The 11,759-nt window shown below is 30.1% G+C and overlaps 1 long non-coding RNA gene across 1 annotated transcript; it reads left to right on the top strand.

Moving 5' to 3' along the window:
* The first annotated feature begins 532 nt into the window (after positions 1-532).
* LOC143254567 (uncharacterized) lies at positions 533-3,404 on the top strand. Its single transcript, XR_013030257.1, has 5 exons — positions 533-611; positions 1,638-1,733; positions 2,169-2,243; positions 2,361-2,455; positions 2,728-3,404. It is a non-coding gene; the product is annotated as an uncharacterized LOC143254567 (long non-coding RNA).
* Positions 3,405-11,759: the final 8,355 nt, after the last annotated feature.

The raw sequence follows: 11,759 nt of genomic DNA, 5'->3' as shown, positions 1-11,759 counted from the left end.
TGTTTTAAAAGATTTATATTGTTATGTATATTTATATATTACATTTTAAACATCTATAAAAGACTTTATACCATTAACGCAATGCAATATCAAACTCAAATCAAACAGTATATTATTGAATACGAGTTTTATCATTTTCTGAAGTATTGTGTGTTTACTTGGTAGTTTGGTCTAGCACATCGGTTGTTACTAATATTTATTGTTTCTGGTGGAATGTATTCAGTTGGAACTCTCGTCTGGGGATATATTTATGATAAAACTGTGAGTATATCAGATTCAATTTATTAATACAGTTATACTCATAAATCTCTTTTATAAAGATGGATTATTTACTAAAATTGTAAAGTAACCGCTATGTTTAAATAAAAGTCAAGAACATTTAAATTTCGATAAATGATTATACTCAGTTTTTATGAAACAAATTTACAAACTGACACTTCGATCAAAATAAAAGTGCAATTTACAATAAACCTCCGGTGAATTAAACAGACATGCCCTGAGATTATTTTATTGTTTTCAGCTTCATTCTTGCTTCCATTCTATACAAACAACAATATTTGCATAACAAGTTTATTACTAATTGGACCTGCACCTTTTCTTCCTCTGAAAATGTAAGATTTATCTCATGTTATACATTATTTCGGTAATGTGTTTTATGTCTCATATTGTTTATTTGTAATTTCAAACTTATTCTTTCTCTAAGTAGACCAAGAAATAATTTAGAGATTTAGATATAACTCTAGTTCTAAGTTACACTAACTCATTTATCTGAAGTCTTAACCAAGGAATTTGCTCTTCAAACAATCAAAACATGCGAAGCAAATTTTATAGTGATAACCAATTTGATAATTCGAAAAAATAATTTCGTTTAGTTTCTTTCTTACTGGAGGGTTATATGCGCTAGCCGTCCGTAATTTAATAGTGTAACATTAAAGGGAAGGAAGCTAGTTATCACCACACACCGTCAACTCTTGGGCTAATCTTTTACCAACGAATAGTTGCATTGTCCGTCACATAACAAGGTCCCCACAGCTGAAAGGGCAAGCATAATTGGTGTGACGGGTATTCGGACCCGCTACTATCGAATTACGAGGCAAGTGCCTTAACCATTTGGCCATTCTGGGCCGATATCGGTTTAAACAAAAATATCACAATGAACTTGAACAAGTGACCAGTACACCGATTATATTTCTCAATGCCCGTAATTCATCCTTGGGATCTTGAAGAAATCGTATTTAAAAATTATGATCGGTATTATTCTGCAACGCTAAAACTTCTGAAACACATCAGAAAAATGTTTGGTACCTATCAGTAGAATTATCAGTTTGTTTTCCATTTGCAAATTCACTTTAAGTATGTGGCAATTTAAGTTCGCTTAACATGTTATATAGCTTGTTTCAAATTACTAATATTCAACAATATTCGAAGATACGCTGGTGTTTTCATAAAACATATAATGTTCATCCTTACTCTCAAGAATCTTCTACATATTTAGAGAATTGACAGTTTTTAATAGTAAATCTGTTGTACATCGAAAATAAGGTCAAATACAAAGTAAAAAAAATATTTGGTATCCTGCATTACAGTACTTTTTTTCAAATATATTTATCCTAACAATGATAATTTAATATTTGCAGTACCCTCTGGTTGGTAATATTTGCCCAAGTTCTTCTTGGAATCGGAGCTGGAGGGAAAACAATCATAGGATTCAACTATGCCTTGAGATCAACTGTGTAAGATTTATATATGCAAATTGATGATACAAATAAAAATCCAATTTATGAAATTAATTCTTTTAAAGAATAAGTACGAATAATATGAGTGCAATATGTAACAGGAGAGCGAGGATCTTCCTTGTTTATTTTTTGGAACAGTCATCAGTATGTACTCAAGTTACTGTCTGTCAGATCATTTGAAAAAATATAGTGCATGTAGATTGTATTTAAAATTTTACAGCATTCATTACAAAAGTGAGTGTTCCTTTTCTTATTGCGAAACCTTTTATTTTATATAACCTATAAATGTTTGTGAAATTTCTTTAGTTAAAATAAAGTTACTTCTTTTATTATAATCTCTAAAGTTATAGATTGGATTTTGGCTTGAATGATTACTACGTATTGTCCATTAATTTATGGAAAATATATAATTTATATTTCTCGTTTTTCCAGATCTCGTGGATTCCCAGATGATATCTCGACCTTAACTATTGTTTCTGGTCTCTTTAACAGTGCAATTTGTCTTGGGTATGTTTTGTTACAAATAATAAATATAACTAAGTCATTCCAATTTAAATCATCTGTTTTTTCTATTCGAATTCAGCGTATGAAAGTTTAAGGTATTTTGTACGTTTCTTTTTCTAGCTGTTTTATTGGACCATCTCTTGGGGGGAGCGCTTGTGGAGCGATTGGGATATGAAAATGGAACAATGGTTATACTCGGCGTTGAACTGGCTACAGTAAGATTACCTATTTCTTTCAGCAAGAAATAAGTCAATTTATAGGTTACCAGTCAAGACGAATATAGCAAACTTAGAAATCACTGTATGCTTTATATAATTTCACAAAGAATAGTGAAAGAACTTCGATCCTCGAATTATATATTCATTACTGAATTTCTGAATACTCTGATTCATCAAATAATTCGTTAGGAAGTAAATAACTGTTTCTTTTGTATATGTAACAAGTAAGAAGTTTATAATAGTTTCCATCACTATCTATTATTGTTTAGATGGTGATAACTGTTCTACATGTAATGTGGAAAAACCTTGCCAAAGTTGTCAAAGAAACACAAGAATTGTAACTCTCTAACTGAAACGGTTCTTCAGCGGTACGACTCTCGGTACATAAGATCCCAATGTTTAGTTTGTATTATCATGCTGTTTGTTGCTAAAATGTAACATTAGGTCTTCTCCAACGTTCAGTTTTATGTATACGATGAATTGAGATAGTAATTCTTTCATATTTTGTAATAAAGTCATTCACGCTTTAATGTAGGTACACTGTCGTAACGACATTTTAATTAAATGCTTTTTACTTACACTTCTCCATAGTATAAATATACACAGTGTTCTAGTTGGGTTTAAAATTCTTCTGTCGCTGGTGCCTCTGACTCTTTTGCGATAAATTCAACGATAAATCAAAAACATGCACCCCACCTGCTAACTAATTAATATACATATATTTGGAACAAGCTTAACGAATGTACAACAAATGCATTACACTATGAAGATAACAAAGATATTACAACCAGTATATGATTCTCTTCTTTTCACAAGTCCTTTTAAGTTTATTCAATTTCTTTAAAATTGATAAGCCTCACAACCTTTCTACATTTCTGCTGTACTAGTATCCACTTTATAACTCAGTTACAATTGCAATGAGAATTACCATTGTAATACACTGGTATTTAACAACCTTTTCGTTTTCTTTATTCAAAATAGCATTTTTTTTTTCTTTTTCTAAAGTGTACTTACGATAATTCGAACATATTGAAACCACACTTTGACGGAAAAACGTTTCTTTCTTTCCTAATCTTTCTATTACTCTAACATATTAAACGTTAACCTTATAATAATCGTTATATCCATCACTTATATCGTAGTTTACTTCACACCGAACGTTTCTTTGGCCTGATTTTTACTATCTCTGCTAATGTCTTTTTCTACGTCCTGGTTTGCGCTCATCTTATACTATTTATATATAATTTGCTAGGTTCTCGACATCGGTGAGTAATAAAAACAACTTTAACTTGTTCATACAGTATATAAACCAATTAACGTTTCATACAGTCTTTTGTACCATGAGAATAACACATTTACACAAATCCCAAACAATTAGAGATTAAATAATCGTGTAAGTAGCAGAAATTATAGTGATAGAATGAAATGTGAAGGAGGAGAAAAGAAAAAAAAGGTTGATCTACTACTGGAAAGGTCTTTATTAGATTGTGCTATGTTAAAAAACAACAAAATACTAACCTCCAGAGTCCGTCAGATTGCGAATTATTCAATTTAGTAATGATTACAAGTATTTTCCCATTGAGACCAAATTTTACTTCTATAGAAAAAAAGCCATGCAATAAAAGAAAAAGTTCCTATGTGATATTAGTGTGAAAAGAAAACTACAGAATGAAATTAGTACATATCTTCAACTAAAATTAGTATGTTCGAAGCTTTAATCAGGAAAGGTTTGAATATTTTTTAAAATTACGAATATATATATATGAGATACTAAAAAGGCGCTTAGTTATTATTTGATAATATTTGAATATTCGTTTATTTATTGTTCTAATACTATCTTAAAAAATCACCTCAACATTCCAATAAACCAAACTGAGGCTAAAATTTTATTGTTTATTCATTAATAATTTTATAATACTCTAATATTTTCAAAAATATATTGGATAATTTACAATTCTTGTTTTTAATGTTTATAAGTTTCAACTTTGTTAATTTTCTGTAAAATATTACAGATATGGCTTACTGTATATTACATTTTATCTACTAACTGTGGTTTAGACGAACAATTTAAAACAAATAAAATAATTTGGAAATTTTCTTAAATTGAGATATTAAAAATTTGATTGCAAAAAATTTTTAAAACTAATGCAAATTAATAAAATATGTAACTCTTCAAAATCTTTTAAACTTATAACATAATATATCGGAAAACATAGTTAGTTGAATTATATAACATTATTTATGTTCTGGCTTCCCTTTGGTGCATATCTTACGTATATATTTTTAGTGAATTTAGTTTATAAAGCACTGGAACTACAATGTGTAAAAATAATATCAATTTTGTTACAAGGCATAAATGTCTTAATCGTTTTTTCTGATGTTTTACTTTATCCTTAGACATTTTGTTAAAAAAGTAAAACAGGGAACTTCACTTCATTTTACCAGTTAAACCATCAATAACTTTCTTTATTTCACATACTTGTTGAGATATTTCTTCTCTATGTTCTCTGTTTTCTTAGTGATTGCAGGTGAAATTCTTTTCTATAAAAATATGTAAAATGTTCTTTACTGCCTTTCCTTTTTTTATACTTTTTTCTGATAACCTTAAAACTATTTCCTGCACTAATAACAAATAATTATCATTTTACTTTGTGATATTTAATGCAATAAAAAAAACCAGGATTCTTATGTTTTCAGGATAATTTAATTTTACACTAAATTGGATTGCGCATTGGCAAAGTATCACTGTGGCGACACGTGACGTCAATCAGACACCGTATTATTGGTCTTTGAACTGTTGGATATAATCACGTTAAATATGTGTATATCCAAATGATGTTTGATTGTTTTGAAAAATTTCGCTTTTGCTTACAGTATCTCTTTTCGTTTCCTTGTATGCAATTTAATTTACTTATATTTAGAAAGAAGGTTTTTTCTTGTTGTTCTAAATCTAATTGCACTTCTTTAAATAAATTCACTTTTCTTAATTGCAAAAGTCAATAAAACCACCATTTTATTGTTAGACGTACATTCCTTACATTTGAAAATGCCTTTTTAAACTGCTTCAATTTATGTTGTGTAGGCTTCTACAATCTTTTCATAAGATTCTCCAGACAATCTATTCGTACAATGTATTCTATGTGTTCCATTTTTACTACAAAAACAGGCATTCGATTCCTTATACGAGAAATGAGTGAGTATCTTTATAACCCTTGTCCTCCTCCACGTACTTCAGAATGATACCATTATATTAAACAATCGTCTAAAACTTGCATAACAGCTAGAAAGTAATATGTGCAGTTTTATTACATGTAAAAATTAAAACTGTTGGATTGAGCCGTTAGTTCACCTACTATTAATTCAGATTCAAACTACTACAGAATTAAAGAATATGTAAACTTCTCGTTCATCTAATGAAGATTCAGTTTCAAACCACAATCGAGTGAGCATAGTTTTGTTGCCGTATTTGTTTGGATTTTTTTAATATGTTGAGTTTTTGTTTCTCTCACCGGAATGTATAATCCAGTATGGGTGATGTTTCTGAGCATTTCTGTTTATAATAATGTATATGTTCTAGTTACCTTAAGATTAAAAAAGGCTGGTTGGTTATTAGTTTTTCATATTCATAGTAAACTTAATGTTGGGGTGTATAGAGTTAACGTGGTTGAAAAACTAAGTCTGTGTTCTGTAGATATGAATTCAGCAATTGTATCATCAGCATTTCTCTACGGATATAGTAGCGAGTGTAAGGCTAAATTGATCTCTTTAATCTGATTTAATCTGCGTCATATAAATGTTGGCAAGAACTGGTGACACGGGATTTCCTATATTTAGGCCATTTATTTGGAGGTAGTTTTGGTTATTGAACATAAAGTTAGTTTTGGTGGAAGTGAATTCGATCGACGTTGCTAATTGATTGCTGGGGAAGACTATCACTAGCTTGGGATCTTTGATATAAATTTCTAAAGCTATCTAGCAGTCTTCAGAAGTTGGAACATCTGAGAAGAGTGAGATTATATCAAAAACTTGCCAATAAAGCTTTATGGTTTATTTGATTAAAAATAGAGTTAAAATTCAAAGAGTCTTTGAAAAATGAGCTATCTGATTCTATATATTAGAAAATGCCTACGCTATACATTTAAAGAGGTTTTAGTGAAATGATTCATTGGTCGACATTAAAGGTAGTAATGAACAATCGAGTTTGTCAAGTTTGTATAATTGTGGTGTGCGTGAGTCTGTCTTTCGTAGGTAAAAATAAAAGTTTTCTGAGTTGTACTGGTTTTTCATTTGAAGTAGTAGTTTGTTTCATTAGGTTTCATGTGTTTTTTGTGGATTTGTGTTTATAAGTTTAAATTTATTTATCGCTGATAAGATGTTGTTCAATTTTTTAATGTATTCATTTGTGTTCTTTATAACTTAAACATTACCTTGTTCTCCTTTTAAAATTTTGATGTTGTTGTCTTCTTTTAAGCTGTTTATAGAATTAAATTCTTTCCTTCTGATGTCTGTTATGGTGTTGAGCTGCGTATCAAGAGTTTATTCAAAACACATTAAATATATCAACCTAATTATTGCGCATAATATATATGAAACATGTGTATTTCAAAAAATAAAAATTTCGTATCCAAATGTTTTATTATAAGTAAATATAATTAAAATGATGATTTATTTCCGTTGTACTTATTTAATTAAAATTGTTAATCATAAAAATATATAAATTAAATATGTTTAAAATGAAACTAGGTAACTCAATACAACTGAAATTATCAATGTACCCATTAGGTACTAATGGACAGAAGACATGTCATATTCATTGTCACTGAAGACAGCTCTCCTTGTCGTTCACAAAATCTGCAATCGTTTTCACACTTACACGCGTTGAAAGTGTCGCATGCAAACAATCTGATTTGGTCTACGTTGACCTTATGTTATGCTATTTTGTATTATATCGGCTTACTCTCCCTTATATATCTGAACTTTCTCACTAGAGGTGTCGATGGAGAATTCTTTAGATTTCTTTTAATTGGTTCTATCGACATATATGCCAAGTAGAAATTGCGAAATACCTCAGAAAATTTCTCTCCCATACTTGCAAATGCGCTGGATGGATGACGAGAGTTACAAGTTTACTCTAAGATATCTGATCCTGTCCGAGTAAGTATATATTGTTTGGTTCTTTCAGACTAGTTCACTTCCTCGTTTAAGTTTTCATTTATTGTGAAGTTGTTGTTTTGATATGGAGTTCTTGCTAGGTCAGTTTCCACACGTGTAAAAATCGATGAGTTATGCTAAAACACATAGAAATAACTAAATGAACAAAGGCGCAGTATTTCTGGTTTGTAGCCCAAAATCAGATATCCTATTCTCTTTGGAGATTTATATAACAATTCGTTGTTAAAGTTAATTAACGCTGGCAACGAAGTTTTACGTATATTTATGTTGTCAACTGGAGTTCTATCAAAATCATGTTAATTTCATCACTTATTAATACTGATTTTACGTTTTAACATCAAGTTTAACAAACCAACTCAAAAAGCACAATTTTTACTAATTATAATGTATCAAAGTACCACACTTGTACAGCGATAAGTCTACGGATTTACAACGATAAAATAAAATTTTGGTTCCATTCGGTGGGCTCACCAAATAGTGCGATGTGACTTTACTGTCAGAACACACACACACACACAATATACTAAAAATTCCTAAATGTCACAGATAAACGGATGACATGGATTTACTTTTCTTTATTTTATTATTTTAATACAATGTCTTATGATATCGTTTTTAATTTCAAAAGTAACAAAAATATATAACAAGATAAAAGATAAACTGTCATTAGGGTTTAAAGAATTTTAGTGTTGGTGAAAACAGTGTCACTACTAAAACCTGTAGTGTTGAAGGTACTATTACCGTGAACAGTGAGATTATATCGATATAGCATTTCTATTTGACTTTATAGTTTAAACTTTAGGTAAACTAATTCTGTCCTGATTTTAAAAATAAAATTAAACTGTAGATCATCTAGTTAACAACCTGTAATAATACAATATAAAATATCGCAAGTTTATCGTATCTGCTAATAATGTGGTGTTCTTGAAGAAATATGATGCTGCAGACACAATTATAACAAGCTCAAATACCAGTTAATTGAGAGAGAATGTTTAAAGTTAACTAAAACAACACAAGTTTAACATCAATCACATATATTAAAGAAATAACTTGTTCATAAACTTAATCTAAAAAAATTAGAAAATAGCCATGTTTGTTTATAAATCACCTTTGCAGTTTGCTTTCCATCTACCAACAAATAGAGATTTTGAGTTCGGTCCAAAGCTTAAATACACTACACGGAAAACATGGTTCTTTAAGAAAGAAACAAACAACTTTAACCTTTAATCCTTCAGGAATATTCAATATTGTCTAAAGTGTAAACCTTTCAACATTGTTTGAGGGTTATTTCATAGACTGAGAGTAATTAACCAAGACACTTTACAAAATACAATTAGGGTTAAGTTCAATTTTCCATTTTTTAGGACATTCTTCCTTGTTCATAGTGTTTACTTGTAAATTTTAGTTCAAATTGGCACAGTAATTTGAGAAGAAATAGGGAGCAAACAAACACATTTAATCCTTCTTTTTTCCTAACAATATTTTGTTTGATTTACAATTTACAATTTTGCTACTAACAACAATGAATCTAGAAGTTTTTCACTCATTTTAACATAAACTATTCTAAACTAAAAGATAGACAGTAGAATGAGTTTTATACAGTTTGTTATTTATATTTAATAATGTGTATGGTAATATTAACCTTGGCCATCCGTAGTGTTTGTATGGTTTTAATACGTTTTTCGGTTAAGTGCGGGCCTGTGTTATCTTCAATTAAACTCTTAACGTACTTATCGCGCTTCCAGATCTTGTTTTTTTTTAGTTCCCTCACATGCGTTTTCCATGTTAGTTTCGCGTTTGAAAGAAGGCCTGAAAATATTGCATACGTAGCAGTCTGGGGTTGTTTGTAGGTAAATCTCGATTGTTTTTTAATTTTGAGATTATGACTAATTGTGTTTTTATTACATTACATTTTATTATATCTTTTCGTATTATTTAGCAAAATCTTTAATCATGGGCTATAAACCTGTGGATGCTATAAATAAACTTGGGAACTTTTTTTCTATTTGTTACATCATCTCTAAATTAACAGTTAGTGGCGTATCACTTGCATACACGATAAGAAATATATGATTATCTATCCCTTCTTAAGGTGGTAAATACAATGAGGAGGTAACCTCTTCACTTAACGTTTTCTTATTGTCTAAACAGTTGGACAATCAGCAATAATCCCTCGTAGTAGTTCCATCTGAAACATCCACGACCTCACCGAAATCTTTCTTCAGATCGAGTAAGCATGCGACCGTGTGCCTTTTATTATTAAATCATTTTTTGTTTTTTATGTTTTTGTATTTTGCGCAAAGCTACACGTGGTCTATCTGCGCTAGCATTTTCTAATTTAGCAGTGTAAAACAACGGGAATGGTAGCTAGTCACCACCACCAACTCTTGGGTTACTCTTTGACAAACAAATAGTGAGATTATTACTGTTTCCAATTACAGATAATTTGAATCCAGAAATTAATTAAATATTAATATGTATGAAATGTATGGTATTTGCCAACAAGATTGATACACAATATTTTTCCTGAATTATATTCTAATATAAACACCGCAAACAATTCAATTTATAATAACGGTTATTACTAATACTTATTAACCATGATGATTTATCTTCAACAGTTTTAATAAAAATACAGTGTCTTATATCCGGTCTAGAACTGAGGAGAAGTTTGTAGTTAGTAGACTTTTAGAGAACCAGTTCTCTATACTGTGGCCTCATTGTTAGGTTTTAAGTTCGTAGACTAACATAGTCACTAAAAGATCAATTTGTTTTTCAGTTACACTGATACGCGGTTAAATTTTAGTTCATTAGGTCTAAAATGCGACATGATGAGTTCGTAAACGAATAGAACTCTTAGATGATAAACTCCTAGCTCAGTAAAACTGTCAGGATTAACTGTAACTCAGGGCAATTTTAGGGTATAAGTAAATAGTTTTGTTGAAATGTCAGATGACTGGTCACTAAAAACAGTCAGAGGATAATATTTTAGTTTTTTGGAACGTTTAAAGGATCTTTGGAGATTTTATATAACTATCGATATATTTATTATTGAATCAGTAGAATTCTCATTGTATTTGTTTGTAACTTCGAAGAACAATTAGCAGATCAATTCTTCTTTTACCAAACACCTTTTACCTGTATCAAAATTGACTGATATTTTTGACTGTCAACGTTAAATTTTATAATTTTGTTCAGACCACGAATTTATTCCTCTGCTGAAGTATAAAAAGATAATTTTAAACTCAGAGGTTGAAATACGAGTTCAGAATTGTGATGAAAGAAAAGTGTAGTTTTCAGCAATATCGAAATGGTTGTTTTCAATTTTCGCACAAAGCTACACGAGAATTATATGCGCTAACCGTCTTTAATTTAACAAAGTAAGACTACAGGAGGACAGCTAGTCATCATCACCCACGGCCAACTTTCGGACTACTCTTCTACCCACGAAAACTGAAATTTACAGTTACATTATGACCCCCCCCCAAGCGAGCATGTTTGGTGTGATAGGGATTCGAGCCTGTACAATGGAATTACTTCAATGTTTTTTGTCTTTCCAACACACACAACATTTCCGTTTACGAATTGTTGTGTCAAGTGAATCTTTGGTGTTTGGTACATACTATTGTCAGAAACTTTTGGATGTTTTTACAATATTTACTGTGTGTGTGTATGTTTTTTTTTAACAAATGAAAAAATAATTTTATATTTGGCTTTAATGATAGTTAAGACACTTAAATTGGTTAAAGCTGTGATAAGTGAATATCATTAATTACTTATGAAGATGCTACATAAGTACACATTTATTTATTTGCAGATTCAAAAAATAAAATATTTTTCTGCTGTATTAATTAACTTTTGGAGGTTTTATACTTTTGTCAAAAAAGGACGTGGTATTGGTTGCCAAGTGCTTACACTTCAATTGAGAAGTGTCTTTTAATATCGTATAACCTGATGCAGTAAACCATATCAGCGATGTGCATAAAGAACGAGTACTGTAAAATTTCAGATTCCTATCTTTTCCTAAAGCCGATGTCTTCATCTCTGACAGGATGTAAAACTTCACCAAATCTTATATTGATACACATCGCTGTTGCCTGGGTTGAAAAATATTTTTGGAGTCAAATAT

Source organism: Tachypleus tridentatus, chromosome 6, assembly GCF_004210375.1.
Source record: "Tachypleus tridentatus isolate NWPU-2018 chromosome 6, ASM421037v1, whole genome shotgun sequence".
Taxonomy (NCBI): domain Eukaryota; kingdom Metazoa; phylum Arthropoda; class Merostomata; order Xiphosura; family Limulidae; genus Tachypleus; species Tachypleus tridentatus.
The sequence above is the reverse complement of the archived record's forward strand: the minus strand, read 5'-3'. Positions and strand labels throughout refer to the sequence as shown.